This window comes from Hyperolius riggenbachi, chromosome 5 (assembly GCF_040937935.1).
Source record: "Hyperolius riggenbachi isolate aHypRig1 chromosome 5, aHypRig1.pri, whole genome shotgun sequence".
Taxonomy (NCBI): domain Eukaryota; kingdom Metazoa; phylum Chordata; class Amphibia; order Anura; family Hyperoliidae; genus Hyperolius; species Hyperolius riggenbachi.
The window spans coordinates 306,758,837-306,775,573 of record NC_090650.1 but is presented as its reverse complement, the minus strand read 5'-3'; the positions used below and the strand labels follow the sequence as shown (position 1 = coordinate 306,775,573).

The 16,737-nt window shown below is 43.5% G+C and overlaps 1 protein-coding gene across 10 annotated transcripts in view; it reads right to left on the bottom strand.

Moving 5' to 3' along the window:
* Positions 1 to 16,737, bottom strand: part of PIEZO2 (piezo type mechanosensitive ion channel component 2) — a 474,955-nt gene that overhangs the window by 289,506 nt on the left and 168,712 nt on the right. The window lies entirely within an intron of this gene.

Below are 16,737 nucleotides of genomic sequence, written 5' to 3'. Positions count from 1 at the left end.
GGTCTTCCCAAGGCTGACCAACTGCAGCAGCGCTTGGCAGTGGCATGGCTTCACGCTGCTGCTGAGGCGGGGGGTTTGGCCAGGTGTGCCGGAGGATGGCAGAGGATCGGAGGAACCTGCTGCAGTTCCCCTGACCCTGCGGGGTGGCACCACCCACTGTGTTGCTGCTGCTGCTGTGCCCGCTGCTGCTCTCCCATCCTCACTCCCTTCCACCAAGCTGACCCAGTGGACAGTGAAGGACAGGTAGCGGCCTGTCCCGAAGCGGCTGCTCAAGGAGTCCATGGTGACGTGGACCCTTTCACCAACCGCGTGCTCCAGCCCTCGCTCCACATTGGCCATCACAAAGCGGTGCAGTGCAGGCATGACCTGGCGGGCGAAGAAGTGTCTGCTGGGGAGCTGCCAGTCTGGGGCTGCACAAACAAGCAGCACACGCATGTCGCTCCCCTCCTGCACGAGCATGTACGGCAGGAGTTGGGAGCACATGGCCCGTGCCAGCAAGCCGTTCAGCTGCCGCGCGCGATGGCTGCTGGGAGGCAGAGCCCTAACCACCCCCTGGAAGGACTCGCTCAAAAGGCTCTGCCGTCGCCTTTTGCTAGCATGGGAATCAGCGGAGACAGCAGAGGAGGCCACTGAGGACTGGCTGCCAGAACAGGCCTCAGTGTCGGCGGCAGGAGTTGCAGAGGGGGGAGGAGCAGTGCGTTTCCGCACTCCTGCTGGTGGTGCTGGAGGAGCAGGAGGGCGGGTGGCTGCTGTTGTTGCTGCTGCTGCTGAAGGCTGTGCAGTGCTGGGTGTGGTGCCACTGCCAGCACCAGATGCCTTCAGCCTCTTGAACTCCTCATGCTGGTGGTAATGTTTAGCAGCAAGATGGTTTATAAGAGAGCTGGTGCTGAACTTTAAGGGGTCTGCACCTCTGCTCAACTTCCGCTGACAGTGGTTGCAAGTGGCGTACTTGCTGTGAACTGTGGGCATGGTGAAAAATTGCCAGATTGGTGACGTGAAAAACCCCCTACGGACTGGAGCCGCTGCTGCCTGTCTCCCTGTGGTGGTTGGGGGGGGGGGGGGGCTTGGGTGCGGCTGGTGGTGGTACTGGCAGATGCTGCTGCTGCGCCTGAGACACCAGCAGGCTGTGGGACCTGCCTAGTGCTGCCAATGCTTGCAATGATGCGCCTCCTTGCAAGGCCCACAAGCGCATCCTCCTCCTCCTCCTCCTCAGAGCTGCTGATGATGACATCCCCAGGTGCTGGTGGTGGCACCCAGTCTTTGTCCGTCACCCTGTCATCATCATCATCATCCTCCCCCTCCTGAAACATGTCCTGCTGGGATGATGACCCCCCAAACTCCTCTCCTGATGCATGGATGGGCTGCTTGACTGTCGCCACAGTCTTGCTGTCCAATCCCTCCTCCCCCAAAGTGCCCATCAGCATCTCCTCCTCAAAATCGCCAACAACAGCAGACGATTCCCTCATGATGCCTGGGGTCAAAAGACTGTTGAATGACAGGTCGCCAACTTGTGACGGTGAACTGGCCTCCTCCCCAGGCCCTGCTGGGTGGCTGCTGCGAACAGGGGTGGTGGTGGTGGTGAGGGTGGAGGCCTCGGATGCAGAGCTGATGGCGGGTTGCTCATCCTCCGTCATCAGTTGCATCACAGTGGCTGCATCCTTTTCCTCAATGGGACGTTTCCAACCCGGCTGGAGGAAAATAGGAGCAGGTACTACACGCTGCTGCTGCTGTGTCTCTGCAGCGTGAGTTGCAGATGCTCCTGCTGGGCGCCCAAGGCGTCCATGGCCAGTGGCTATAGGCGGAATGTTAGCCACTGACGCAGCTGCTGCTGCTGCGGAACTGTGCATTGTGGCGTGGCTTGCCACAATGCTGCTCCCTCTCCTCCTGATTCCCTTGCTGCCCTTCCCCTTGCCCAAACCACGCTGGCTGCCACTTCCAGACATCTTAGACGTTTTTGGCGTAAACAAAAAAGTTTTTCAAAAGGGCGGGTGAAAAAGTGGGGTACTTTAATGGAGTGGGTTGGTGGGTGAGGTGACACTAATCACTAAGTGATTAGATCGCTAAGTGATTTCTAGTACAGTACAAATACAAAATACAATAATCAGTAATCAGTACGTGTGAACAGTGAACAGTGAGTGTGTCCCCTAGTACACTAGTACAATTAGAAAATACAATAATCAGTAGTAATCAGATTCAGTAGAAGGAAATAGAGTGTGTGTACACTACAGACAGTGCACGCACACACACACGCAGGAGCTAGCCTATGAACAGTGAGTGTCCCTAGTACACTAGTACAACTAGAAAATACAATAATCAGTAGTAATCAGATGATTCAGTAGAAATAGAGTGTGTACTGTACACTACAGACAGTGCACGCACACACACACGCAGGAGCTATGAACAGTGACAGTGAGTGTCCCTAGTACAGTATAACTACAAAATACAATAATCACTCAGTAGTAAAGGACAAGACAGGGTAGAATACACAGCACAAACACAGGTATAGATGAGAAATAAACTAACAGAGAACAGGAGGACAGCTGCCCACACAGGCAAGGCCCTGAGGCCTAAAGCTCTAAGCTTGCCTGCAGCAGCAGCTGTCTCTATGTAACACACAAGCTACTAACTAAAATACAATCTCTATCTAGCTAACAACAATATAGGTGTGTATAGCAGGTGTATGTGAGCAAAAACGCTAGGTGATTGACCACAATAGAGCACTTGCTAAGCCAAAGCACAAAGGAGCAGATCTCTCTCTGTACAAGTCAAGCAAGGACGGAAAAACCTAACATGGCGGCCGCTATTTATAGGGTAGTGGCTGGCCAGGGTCCCCCTCTGTGATTGGCTGCCGTCAGAGGGCCTGGGAGCCCTCTGATTGGCTCTAAGGACATCAATCTGGGCTATGACGCTATTCGAGCTCGGTATTCGAGCTCGAATAGCGCTGTTTGCTCGAATAGCGCGAAAAGTGAATGGGCTATTCGAGTTCACTCGAATAGCCCATTCGAATAGCTGCAGCTATTCGAGCTCGAATACCGAGCTCGAATAGCTGAAAAAGAGCTCGAATATTCAAGCTACTCGAATATTCGAGCTCTGCTGAGCATCCCTGATGCCAACATTCACCATGGAGATTTTATGCTAAAGTCTTTAGTCTTAACCATGCTTCTGCCCAGACTTTAGCAGATTAGAAAACATGGGCTAAAGGAATTGCTGCGAAACTACAGATATCCAGGGAATATGTTAGATTCTTACTTCTTGAGCATTTGGGTATGCAGAAGCTGTGAGCTAAGGCCTTGTTCACATTATCAAACGGAGACGACTGTGCAATCAGAATGCAACGTGTACGATCGCACGCCATCTGCGTTTGCATGCATTGCTGGACTGATTCCCAATCACTGTAGTGAATGGGCAGCCATGTGTTTGGGCAAAAAATGCGTGCAGCATGCGTTCGTGGACCAAACTGGTCCGCAACGCATGCAGTGTGAACATCAGACAGTGCAGTCTATGCACTTCTGATGTCATTCGTGACTTCCTGCCGCACGTGTTGCCGAAATACGGACTGCAACGCGTGTAATGTGAACGAGGCCTAAAGTGAGTGTCAAAATATACAGATGCTTCCCCCCAAAAAAAGAACCCCCCCTAATACTGAGTGGAAGTTGATTTGTCAGTATTTTGAGTGTTCTAATCACGGTAACACCACTGGAATCCAAAGACCAAGAAACATTTTTTTGCAGAGGTGGCATTCATGCTCTTCCTCAGCTGGAGACCCGATTTAAAGTCAGCAAGAAAATTCAAGACCATGGTTTTTTTTTGGGATAATATTTGGTATTTTGATGACTGAATATTTGTAGTACTGATAAACTTTTTCATCAGTCATTTTGCATTAAACATAACATTTTTCGACTCACTCTAAATTTTCATGAAGATCTAATGAACAAGATACTGTAAGGATCCCTCCTGTAGCTTATTTTGTCCGTTGCAGTGGAGCTGCAAACGGACAGTTCTGGCTTATCTGCTTGCATTCGGTTGTGCATTTGCAATGCGTCTCATTGTCATTTGCAATCGCTCTGCAGTTCTGGGCAGCTCAGGATGCTGTCATCATTCCACCAATTGCTTGTTGCAGCTGAGCTGCGGCCAGATAGCCCTAGATTTCCTGCATGCATGTTGTTACATACGGTAATTCTGCATGTATTTCTTATGGGGGTCCTTTGCATTCAAAGCCAGCTAGCAAATGGTAATCAAGCCAGCTCAGGATTGAGTAATTACCATTCAGCTGTGTGGAGATTTGCATACCTGCGTCCATAGGCTGATGCCAGCATAAAAGTCTGCCTCCCATTTTATACTGCACCCGTCATAGTGGTCAGTACGCTGATCTACTGGGCACCTTGTTACTCTGTATACTTCTGTTATTGTAGTTCTATGCAACCTTATTACTTGGGCTTTAGCTAGTTCTTGATAAATATATATGCAGACTTGTTAATATATATTTATCCATTAGTTTAGCTGTTTGTTATTTTTCTTATCATTGTGTATTGCCTAGTTCTATGCTTGATGGACATTCACTGCATCCGCGGTGGATCAGTGAAGTCCATTATCCAGATAGGTTGGATTCTGCCATCACCACATTGGTGACTGGTAGTATTACTGCTACTCTAGTTTCTGGGAATGTAACTATAGGCTGCAGTTGCTATTAGTTACGTTCTATCCTGTAGTATTGCCTGGGTGGATGCTTGCTGGTGACTGTTGTTAGCCAGCTTGCTCTGTTTCTGTGGACGTGAATGTGAGCTGCGGTTGCTACTAGTTACACTCCAATCTATAGTCCTGTCTTGTACCTGTCTGAATACTTGCTATTGCTAAGGCAGCACATTGTGAACTAAGACAGCGCTACATCCCACTGCGCTGCCATTGTGTTTTATTTGTTGCGATATCGGAAGCCCAGAGCTGCAGTTGCTCTGGGCAGCCTGTGTAACCTCTTCCATTATCCAGCTCTTAGCCTTGTTGTGCTGGGTGGTCAGAAAGTATGACACCCCCCCCCCCCCCACAGCATTACAGATACACGTTTTTTGCAAAAATTACAACCTTCTTGGTTGTCTCATGCAAATTGACTTCAATTCATTTAGCAAAAACGTGTTTACTCATCCCCTTATACTTTTACGAATATTCCCGTATTTGCATAAATGTAGAACTTTTCTAATAATCATAGTGAAATAAAAGTGGGTGTATTGACTCATCACTCATCTTTACAAGGACCAAACAGTTAAAGCACCACTATCGCAAAAATTTGAAATACATGTACCAAAACACAAATAAGAAGTACATTTCTTCCAGAGTAAAATGAGCCATAAATTACTTTTCTCCTCTGTTGCTGTCACTTACAGTAGGTAATAGAAATCTGACAGAACTGACAGGTTTTGGACTAGCCCATCTCCTCATGAGGGATTCTCAGCAAAGCTTTAGTTCTTCATAAAGACATTCCGTAAAAAGGATGTATACAATGATGCTGGTCAGCCTCCCTGCTCACTGCACAGTTTTTTGGCAGTTGGACAGAGCAACTGCCATTCGCTGAATGCTTTTGAAACTAAACAAAACCCTGAGAATCCCCTATGAGGAGATGGACTAGTCCAAAACCTGTTGGTTCTGTCCGATTTCTACTACCTACTGTAAGTGATAGCAACATAGATCGTAAGCTCACAAGGGCAGAGCTCTCTCCCCCTTTTGTGTCTTGGAAATCATTATACATTTTATTCATCATGTTATTTTCATCACTGTCATTACCACTTCTGTATTTTGTATTCTGTATGCTGTATCATTTTTTGTATTTTGTCACTAATTATGTATCTTGTATATTAGTGTACACCATTGTCTGTATTATGTATTCCATGTTTGTTTCTTACTTCTTATTTGTATATGTTAATATGTATTTTAAATGTTAAAATGTTTTGCAATAGTGGCTCAATCCCTCTCACCCAGCCTTTTAGAATCTAAGCCCAGATCTTCTACCTGGCTTAGTTTGTCCGGATCATATGGATGTGGAGTAAGGACATGTCGCTACTGTGGTGTACATATGCGAACACGGGAGGCCACATCAACTTCGAATGGGCGCAGGTTCCCCATTAATTGTGGATCGTCGAATGTGATATCTCTTATCACGTCTACTGAGTGTTCCCTGCAGTATGTGGGGTGCATTACGAGACCTCTACGCAACAGAATTGGGGAACATTACTGCGGCCCAGGGTGGCTTAGTACGAATATTTCGAACGTGGCGAAGCATTTTCCCCAGGTTCACGGCGGCGACATGTCCTCCTTCTCCTTTCACGGTTTGGAAAGGGTTTTCCCAGCGCAGAGAGGTGGGGATTTGTCCAAACGACTTACTAGTCGTGAGGCCCTATTGATTTTTAGATTGGGCACGAGAATTCCTAAAGGTTTGAACTCCCGTTGGGATTTGGCATTGATAACCTAATGTGGAGTTGCTATCCTTGTTTTGCTGCTCTCATACTTTTTGTCAGTATTTGATTTTATCTATTTTACAATTTTTTCTACATATTTTAAATTTGGCAGATTATAGGGATACCATTTATTATGCAGTCCTAAAGAGAGGTGTTCTTTTGTAAGGAACAATTAACGATAATTTTTGAACTGTGAATATCCCTTCCTGGATGTGGAGGTTAAGGGGATTGTCTATGTCTTCAGGGACCACCCCGTCCACAGGAGGACGGTATATATGGTAACCCAGTGTCACTGGTTTTTAGCTATGAGTAAGGACCTATCGGTCCGAAACATGTCAGCTTTATGATGTGTGAGCATGCTTGGATACGTCCATAATAAAGGAACTTGATCTACAGGACATCGTGCGGGCATCCTTCTGTTCCAGTGGTCCTTTAATGCAGAGTCTTAGTCTAACTTGCTGTATCAATTAAATCATATATTGAATGAAAGAGGGAAGCTATGGAAGGTGTTATCTCTGTATAGGGCAAATCATCGTTAGTTTCCTTTTGGTCTTCTACAAGAATCCTAGCTGTTTTTTGGTTCTCCACCACTGTGCAAGTCCAACCATGTAGCCAGGACAGTCTATTCAACTGATGCACGCCAAAACTTACTGAAACAACTGTGAGAGTTATGTAACATTAATAAGCTATAGGTGTGCTAAAAGCCAGCAGTTTTGGATGTGTGGCTGGCTTTTCTACGACATAAAGGAATGATTTGCATATTTATGCAATGCTCTAATGAGATGTTTTATGGATTTAACTTTTAGCTCATGTGAAACTCAGTACTTACATACAGTATAAAGTATGTTCCATTTTAAGAAAAGAAAGAAAATTATGTTTTGTGCAGGAGAAACATATGGAAGAGTGAAATACAAAAACTTTTCAAGACTGTGAGCAACATGTTATGCCTTTTATTAACAAAATAAAAATACTGAATATATTTTTATCAGACACATGTAGCTAGAACAGACAGGATGGAGCTCAGGCTTGTCTCTGCCTACTCATCTGTGTTTCCTGGTACTGTAGATTATAGACAGGTCCAGATTCGTGGTAAGCCACAGACCACAGTAAGTTTGTGGAAAGGTATCGCAGAGCCGGAGACCACCTTTGCTTTATTTTGACCCTTTAAGCTCTATGTCAATATAAACCTAAGGAGATGTTCAGCATCTACATGAGCACAATGCACTTTAACATACACTGTAACTGATTTATCAAGTCAGGTGCAACACAAACTAGATTAAAAAGTGGGGCAGTTGCCCATAGCAATCAAGCAGGCATCAGTTGTTGAATAAGACAATGATTTTGATTGGATACCATGAGTGACTACTCTGATATTATATTTCTCCAGCTTTCTTTGCAATTATTTGGATAAATTATCCTCATTGGTGTAGATATACAGTGTTTTAGACCCTCTAGGCTGCATTGGTGAACCAGAAGGTGGTAAGGGGCCGAAAGAGACCAAAAAGACTCCTTACTAAAAGATATGCAAAACAAAAGTTTACTTCTTGAAATAAAAGGTATTTGAGTAACACTCATTTTTTTTTTACTTTAGGATCACTTTAACGCAACACTTTCTCTTAACCCTAACCGGCTCTAACATTTCTAGCATGTAGAACTCTTTATATTTGAGTCCTGCAAATGAAGTGCTACATTATATGGCCCAAATGTACATCCTTACTGTGCGAGAGTCAGAGATCTTTAGCCACTGGAAAGTCACCATAAAAGCTGCAAATAAAGCACCCTTCAGCACAGACATAAACTATAAAAATGTACAACTGGGTGTACTTTATTTCCGTAATTTTAACTCTCAAGTTCCCATGTTATCTTGTTTGAGTGAGACAAAACTTTTGTTGCTAAAACTAATTTTTGAAGAATGTAATCCATTTTATTTATTTATTTAAGTATTTATATAGTGCGAACATATTACACAGCACTGTACAGAGTATATTTTGTTTTACTAACTGTCCCTAAGAGGGGCTCACAATCTAGTCCCTACCATAGTCTAGGTATGTATCATGTAGTGCATGTAGTCTAGGGCCAATTTAGGGAGAAGCCAACTAACTTATCTGTATGTTTTTGAGATGTGGGAGGAAACCGTAGTGGCCAGAGGAAAGCCACACAGACACGGGGAGAACATACAAACTCTTTGCAGATGTTGACCTGGCTGGGATTCAAACCGAGGACCCAGTGATGCAAGGCGAGAGCGCTAAGGGCTCTTTCACACTACAGGCAGCGGTAAAAGGCTAAAACGCTGCGTTTTGGCTGCTGGCGTTTTTAAGGCGTTTAACGCCAATACATTAGTATCAATTGTAATGAGAAACGCCGCGGTCAGCCCTAAAAAAGCTCCTGGGAGCGTTGAAACGCAACGCTCCAAAACGCAGCGTTAGATGTGAAAGGTAAAATGAAAGTCTATGGACTTTCATTTTACCTAGGAAAACGCCAACTTCGGCCGTGGCGTTAAAACGCCGAAAAAGCCATGTGGTGTGAAAGGGTCCTAACCACTACGCCACCATGCTGCCCATAATCCATGATTTTAAAGGAGTTATCAGGCGCCTGCGCAGTCCGCTCCGGCCCACGTGCCGGTGATTGACAGCGCCAATTGCGCAGGCGCAGTACAGAGCGACCTGGAGGTCGCTCTGACGTCATCGCCGGGGACCGGGACGGACCTGCGGCGAATGGCTGAAGGGAGAGCTGCGGCGAGGGACGTGCTGGGAGCTTGGAGCTGGAGAAAGCCCCCGGTAAGTACCGCTTATTGGTCTCTTTCGGCCGCTTACACCCTTCTGGTTCACCATGAGTTTGCTGGACAATCTGTAACTCTTAAGGGGCCCATACACTTACACGATTTCCCACCGATATACAGCAGATTCGATCACTGTGATCGAATCTGTTGTGAAATCGTTGCGCAAACGCTGACCGAATGATCGATTTCCATCCGAAATCAATCGTTCCCATCGATCTGTCCACGCGGAAGATTTCACTCGATTGCCGACGGCTCAGGAGTTCATCGATTGCGGCGTTCGAATGTCCGACGACCGACGCTAGCGGCAATACATTACCCTTTCCGCCCGGCGCGTGTCCCCGCTGTCACTTCTCTGCGCTGGGCTCCGGCTGGCTTCACTTACTTCCTGTCGGGGGAAGTTTAAACAGTAGAGCGCCCTCTACTGTTTAAACCTCCCCGACAGGAAGTAAAGTGAAGCTGGAGTCCTGGAGCCCAGAGCGGAGAAGAGACAGCGGAGACCGGGGGACTCGCGCCGGCCGGATCAGGTAATGTATGAGGGGGGGGGGGGGGGGGGGCGGCAGCTCCACAGATTGTGAATCGGTTTCATAGTGAAATCGATTCAAAATCTGTTTGCAGTGTAGGCAGCCAATATATCCCTCTTTGATCAAATTCGATCACAGAGGGATCTATCTGCTGGTCGATCTGGTGGCAATCGACCAGTGTATGGCAGCCTTTAGTGAATATACCCCATTGTTTGATTATTAACTTACTGTTTGCATAAACTGTAAATTCACTTTTCACTACAGTGGTCCTTTTAGTTATAATTAAAAACATACAATTCTTCATGGGTACTTGTGTGGGTATCAGTGACAAACACATGACCCATACCACACTTACTACATTTTTAGTGTAGGCTAATGCAGGACAGCGCTCTATTTCATCAAAGTCTGTACTAAAACTCAGCACCTTTCCTCTACATTTAATTCCCACACCCTATCCCACCAACACCTCCTTAGCTGAAAATGTTGCCAAACACTTCAAAAGCAGGATTTATGCAGAAAGCAATGACATTTCCTCTATAACAGGGCTCAAGCCACCCACCTCACCGTTTCAATTTATAACCTTTTCCTGCTTCCATTCTGTTACATTAAAAATCCTAGTAAACTAAGTAAACCACGTTTTATGTCAATTTCATGTCGAGTATCTGCTTCTTTTTCCTGATACATTTTGTACTGCAAAGTCTGAGACTGAAGGCTTGTGACCTTGTTATACTTAGGGTGCTTCATGCTCACACAGTTTCCCATAACCACATTTCCACCACTACAGTATATCTACGTCCTCTGTGACTTCATCTAAACCACAAGGGTGTAGATATAAGTGAAAAATAGTGAAAAATACACACTGTAGCATTATTTCAGATTTAAATATCTTCACCGTAAATTGTGACAGGACCGTAATTTAAGTTTTGTGATAAACAATAGAAATACCCAAACAAAATTTGTTTTTTTTTTATCTACAATAGTGTTTTTTATTTTTAACTGGAATTGGTAAAACTGAGAAATAATGCCCAGCCCGCTTCATCAGGCAATAAGGTGGGGACAAACAGAAATTCAGCAATAGCAAGTAAAGCGCCTCTGTTAGCGCCTCTGTTAACAGAGGCGCTATACTTGCTATTGCTGAATTTCTGTTTGTCCCCACCTTATTTCCTGATGAAGCGGGCTGTGCCTGCGAAACGCGTTACACCTTTGGGGTACTTTTCAATAAATGTATTTACAATTGTACAGACAGTCTTTCGTGCCAGCTTTCCAGAGGTAAGTCCACTGCTTCCTCCAAGCGAATTTTAAAAGTTTTATCCATTTTTATCCTGCTTCTCTTACTGCTGTTGCACTTGTTTGTCATTGGTTGTTTAGGACCCTTTCACACCAGGCATGTTTATGCCCGTTTTAATGCAAGGTGGATTGTGCACGATTTCCAAGGTAAAATAAAAGGCCATAGGTTTTCATTTCATCTTTCACATCTAGAAATGCATCAGTGTGCCATCGAGTTATTTAGTACTAGTGCAGCTGATTCGCAGTGAAACACAACTTCCCGCCATCATGCCGTGCATCGTAATACATGCAAGAATTCGGATTCATGCATGCGTTAGCTAGTGAGAACGGGCCCTTATACACAGATCACTAAACGATACCATGGCACAGTAGTACTGATACAGAAAATACACTTTTCTTCTACATTTTTCACCATTCCTCATTTTCACAGGACAATCCCCACAGTTATAAAACACATACATATATATTCTTTGGCCTTTCCTGGTTAAAATGATACCAAGTTTGCCATATTTTATTACTAGGTGGGGATGTGGTGGACCATTATCCCCAGCCTGCGCGTCTGTAATGATCGGATGCGATCACTAGGGCAACAGTTCGAGGGGGCCCAGTGCTGTACAGATGCATCGCTAACAAGATGCATCTGTGCCTAACAAGGACTCTCCCACCTAATGCCTTACCCCCCCAAAGCATAACAACACCCCACCCATGTAATGCCTAACCCCATACCCCCCCAAGTGCATAACAACACACCACCCATCTAATGCCTAAACCCCCGTCCCCCCCTGTCCCTACTAAATCCAACCTACTAACTACGGCGCCCAGACAGCCACTAGTTGTAGCCAATCATATACAATTGGCTGCAACCTTTAATTCCTATGTAGTAGCCAGTACTACCTATATCGGGCACCCAACTCACTGCTGATCTCCTGGTCACTGATAGGCTTAATGACATAAGGTTATCTGATCGAATTCTTTTTGCAGCTTTGAACAATCTGGATAGATATCACTCGATTTGGGATGAATGGACAACCTACTGTGATTCTCTATAGTTTGTTTTTTTAATATTGTCCTAACGGATTCATGGAGTGCTAGTTGCTCTCTCTGGACTATTTGTTATACTTCGACATTTTAGGTGCCTGTATTGCCATTACTGTCATTGCCATTTTTTTCTATTTAAACACAAGAACTTATTTTTTTTTTACAAAAGAAAGATCCACCATTTTAACATAATTCTTTCCGAGTACAAATAATATGATTCAAGAAAAAAAGGAAGTAGTGTTTATACGTTATCACTTTTCAGGTCAAGTAATCCAACCAAATACTAAATATGATCCATCAACCAATTAAGTTAATACCACAAAGCAAACTGATGCTGTGTAGACCTAAAACTGGACATCCTGTAATTATACAGTCAGATCTACAAAAACATCTTTGTTTTTGCACCTGGAGGCATCATTGTTTCAACTACGAGAATAGGTCCAACAGATAAAACATTTGTGCCATCCAAAATAAAGTGAAAGTTGAGCTTAAATCATACTGAATAAATGGTTTCCTCCAGAATTTAAAAATGTATCTCCATTATTGTATTATTTTGTGTGCTGTGTGGTTATGCTTGGATTTGTAGCTTAATGTCAATTAAACTGATCCAGCCTAAAAGTAAACTGGCACAAACCTCTGTGTTTATTCAAGTATCTGTCATACCTAATTTTCATACACGCTGGTTTGCTTTTGTGAGTATTTCGTCTTCAAAATTTCAGCATAAGTTCAACAATTTGGAACTGCAGCCGGATCATGTGCGGCCAGTGGGAGCGGACAGTGTAGTGTCCGCTCCGAAGGTCCACTGTGGTCCGGTTGGAGCCTGGAGTAGATACACTACCTCCATAGACTATATGGGGAACGCCTCCACCTGTCCAGGATTATTGTTGACTGCACAGAAGTGCAGCCTGGTGACAAGTGTGAACAGCTCCTAAACATAAAATAGTCACGTTTAGTTTTGTGATGCAGTAAAACGGACACATTCAAGTGGGAATGCAGCCTTAAAATGTACGGTAAGTGCAGAATAGTACAAGCAGACTTGCATGCACTTGTGGCTACACATGTCACTAGAAGGCCTAAACTGTGAGTAGATATTGTGTATGCTTCATAGCCTGTACAATACAGCTTCTCATGTGTGTTTACATATCATTTCTACAGCAGACAATTTTTGACCACCAATAGAGATGTTACAATTGAAGAGCAGAAAAGTAAGTAAAAAGCAGAAAATTCATCCCAATGCAAATCCTTTGTTTCTTGTATTTTAACAGCACCCTGTGGTGGTGACCTGGACCGATGCTATACAGTAAAAGCCTGAATGAAAGAGCACATAAAATACACAGGTGATGAGCTGTGAAACTCACACTTTAATTCAAAGGAAAAGCTTCCTATTGACTTTTCCACTGATACAAGATGTGCTTATAAATATAGTTTTACCAGACTTCACTCATCCTGGAGTAATAGCTAAACTATTTTTTTTTGTTTGAGCTGTTCATTGAAAACAAACTTGGAGGACAGACATAGCACTTTAATATGCAATATGTATAGTAGAACTCTCATGGTAAGTTGCCGGCAATTTGCTGGTACTAGTCTTCTACAGTGATGCATGAAGTGAAGATGATGTGGAAATGAGGCACTGACAAGAAAAGTAATTGGTGTAAACAAAATGAGAGGTTCGTCTTTCTAAAGGTTTCCACTTTCAGGCCCGAGCCTGTGGTAATGTTACTCTAGTTCAACTCCAGTTCAAATACAGCTTCAATACATCATTACGCTGGTTAAAATAAAAAAAAAAAAACCAGCAAATTCTTTGAACTAGTTTATGTGCAATGCAAGATTCATTTTATTCCAAGAAAAATAGCATTTGAGAACACCATTGACGTTACCCTAGAAAAAAGTTTAGAGCAAAATAAAAAAATAATAATACAGCAATTGCTACCCAAAAAGACTATCTTAGTGCGTGAAAAATACTTTTAGTATTAAAAGTCACTGTACAGTTTCCAAGTGTGATAAAATAATACATGGCTCATGTACAAGTGAGATGTCATCAGTAGCACAGCAATCAGTAGGGCTGACCCCCTCCCTGTACTTGAGACCCCAATGCAAGCATGTCTTTAACTCAAATTATAGAGCCGATCATCCACAAAGCAAACCTAGGCAGTTGCCTAGGGCTTGAAGAGAGTCTAGGGGGCTGGTGGATACTAGCCCTTACCAAATCTTATTAAAGGACACCGGAAGCAAAAAATAAACTAATGAAATAAATGATTGTATCTATCTTCCTTCACCTAAAAACGACTTTTTACGATATTCCACAGTTTTATTTTATGTTTAAATCTAATTTTTAAGTTTTAACAGTTTTATTGTTTTTGCTCAATGACACATTCATTGAGGCATACCAGAGCTAAAATCTATGAATTATTGACCCCATTTATCTCTTTCCTGCTCTCAGAAGCCATTTTCTGCTAGGAAAGTGTTTTATAGTTGGGATTTCTTATCAGTGAGGGTCACACTGTAGTCGCTTCCTGTCTGAGTCAGGACTGAGTCAGCCACTTACATACCTGATAATTAACTCTTTCAGGCTGAAAAAGAAAAAAAAGGAACAGAGCATAGTTATTTGTGTGCTAGGTACTGTACATGTCTATCTCATCATGTCATATGTCACCTCGGGTATCCTTTAAAGGAAAACTGTAGTGAGAGGTATATGGAGGCTGCCATATTTATTTCCTTTTAAGCAATACCAGTTGCCTGGCTATTCAGCTAATCCTCTGCCTCTAATACTTTCAGCCATAGGCCCTGAACAAGCATGCAGCAGATCAGGTGTTTCTGACAAATTTAGACAGATATGACAAGATTAGCTGCATGCTTGTTTCTGGTGTGATTCAGACAATTCTTTAGGCAAATAGACCATCAGGGCTGCCAGGCAACTGGTATTGCTTAAAAGGAAATAAATATGGCAGCCTCCATATCCCTCTCACTACAGTTCTCCTTTTAAAAAGCTATCATCAAAAAAAAGTAAATCATCATAAAGAGTTATCATCAGCGGTGGGCAAAAAATGCTATCTTGCCTAGGGCCCCATTTCATCTTACTCTGTTTACTGTGTACTACCCATATCTTAATTATGGCACTACTTGTCCATTGAAGACTGTTAGTCTTGTTTAAAGTGGCCTCAAACACTTGCACAGCACACAATGAAAAGTCTTCATTTTACATATAGGGCTTGATTCACTTACCGGCGCTAAGTGTGAAAAGCCATTTTTGCCCCTAGTGCGCGCAAAGCTACTTTGCGCGCAGCCCCGCTCACAGCCTATATTAGTGCGCGGTGCAACGATAACGCCGCTTTGGGGGCACCCGATGCGCCGTTATCGTTGCACCAGGTGCGACATTTAAGGGGCAGCGGGTGCAACGTTATCGTTGCACCGCGCACTAATATAGGCGCACCCGAAGTGAGCGGGACTGAGACTGATGTGTAAGCGCAAACTACTTAGTACCGTAGTTTGCGCCCACTAAGTGATAGGGCACACTAACCGGCTTAGCGCCGGTTAGTGAATCAAGCCCATAGTTGTTGAAAAAAAATCACTGTTTCCGTGTTTTGTGTTTGTTACTGCAGATAAACCTGTCTAATTAGTTTTTATCAGCATCTGAAAATAGACTGCAGGAAAACTCTACCAAGGCCGCTCTTCATATATTTAACACTGAGGCTTAACCCTTTTAGTGCCTCTTGCGAATGTGAAACCAAGTAAAACTTCATTTTTTTTAAGATTTCCATAATGAAGTCTTTTTTTGTCAACAAAGTAGATTTACACTATTATTACTTTCCCGTAGCGGATTATTACTGTCTGTAGTTTTTGTTTGTTTGTTTTGCATGATGAGGCACTACCATCTTGCTTGAGATGCCAACACCCTGCACAAGGGTAAAATTATTCACGCAGTGATCTAACTTTGTTACCTGATATATACCTTAGTTACAAAAAAATGCTTTTTTATAAGTTGAAAAGGAGAACTACCCTGAACAGGACTTAGCTACATCTCCTGGTCAGTCATTTCTGCACTGGCTTCTCAGCATTGATAAGTTAAGCTATCTTATTTCTAATGCCTCATTTTTAAACATTTGCATGTGAATATTGTTTTCTTTAGACTCTCATGACAACTATATGCTTCCATGTACCAGCCAGTTCAGATCATGAGTAAGGTTCGTATAAAAGATCCATGTAGTCCATTTCAGCAAATGGCCCGCTAGCTCCCTGAATCCTCCACTGATAATGGAATGTACAGTATATAACTTATGTTGTTTATATTCCTTTTTCTTTAATTCTGTCTCATACATCTGTGCCCATGGCTCTACGTAGCTAAGACTGTCAAAACAGGTCTACAACCACTGTTGTGTTTTCCTCGGTTACCCACCATGAACCTTGCAGAAAATAAACATTACCTATCCGGTTTCTCCTAATATTACTATGCAACCATTCCAGCTTGTGTTCTGAGCACAAACAATGCAGATTCCATTTCGTAAACTACCGAAGTTAAAAATGTCCCATTTTAAACAAATTGGCCGGCATGTATTATATTTCAGCTCACGTAGTAGAAGTTGTTCATATGTGTTTTAACAAAATGTACTATAAACAGTATATTTTATACAAAACTTCCATTAGGCTCCACCAACAGAAAAACGCATTAACA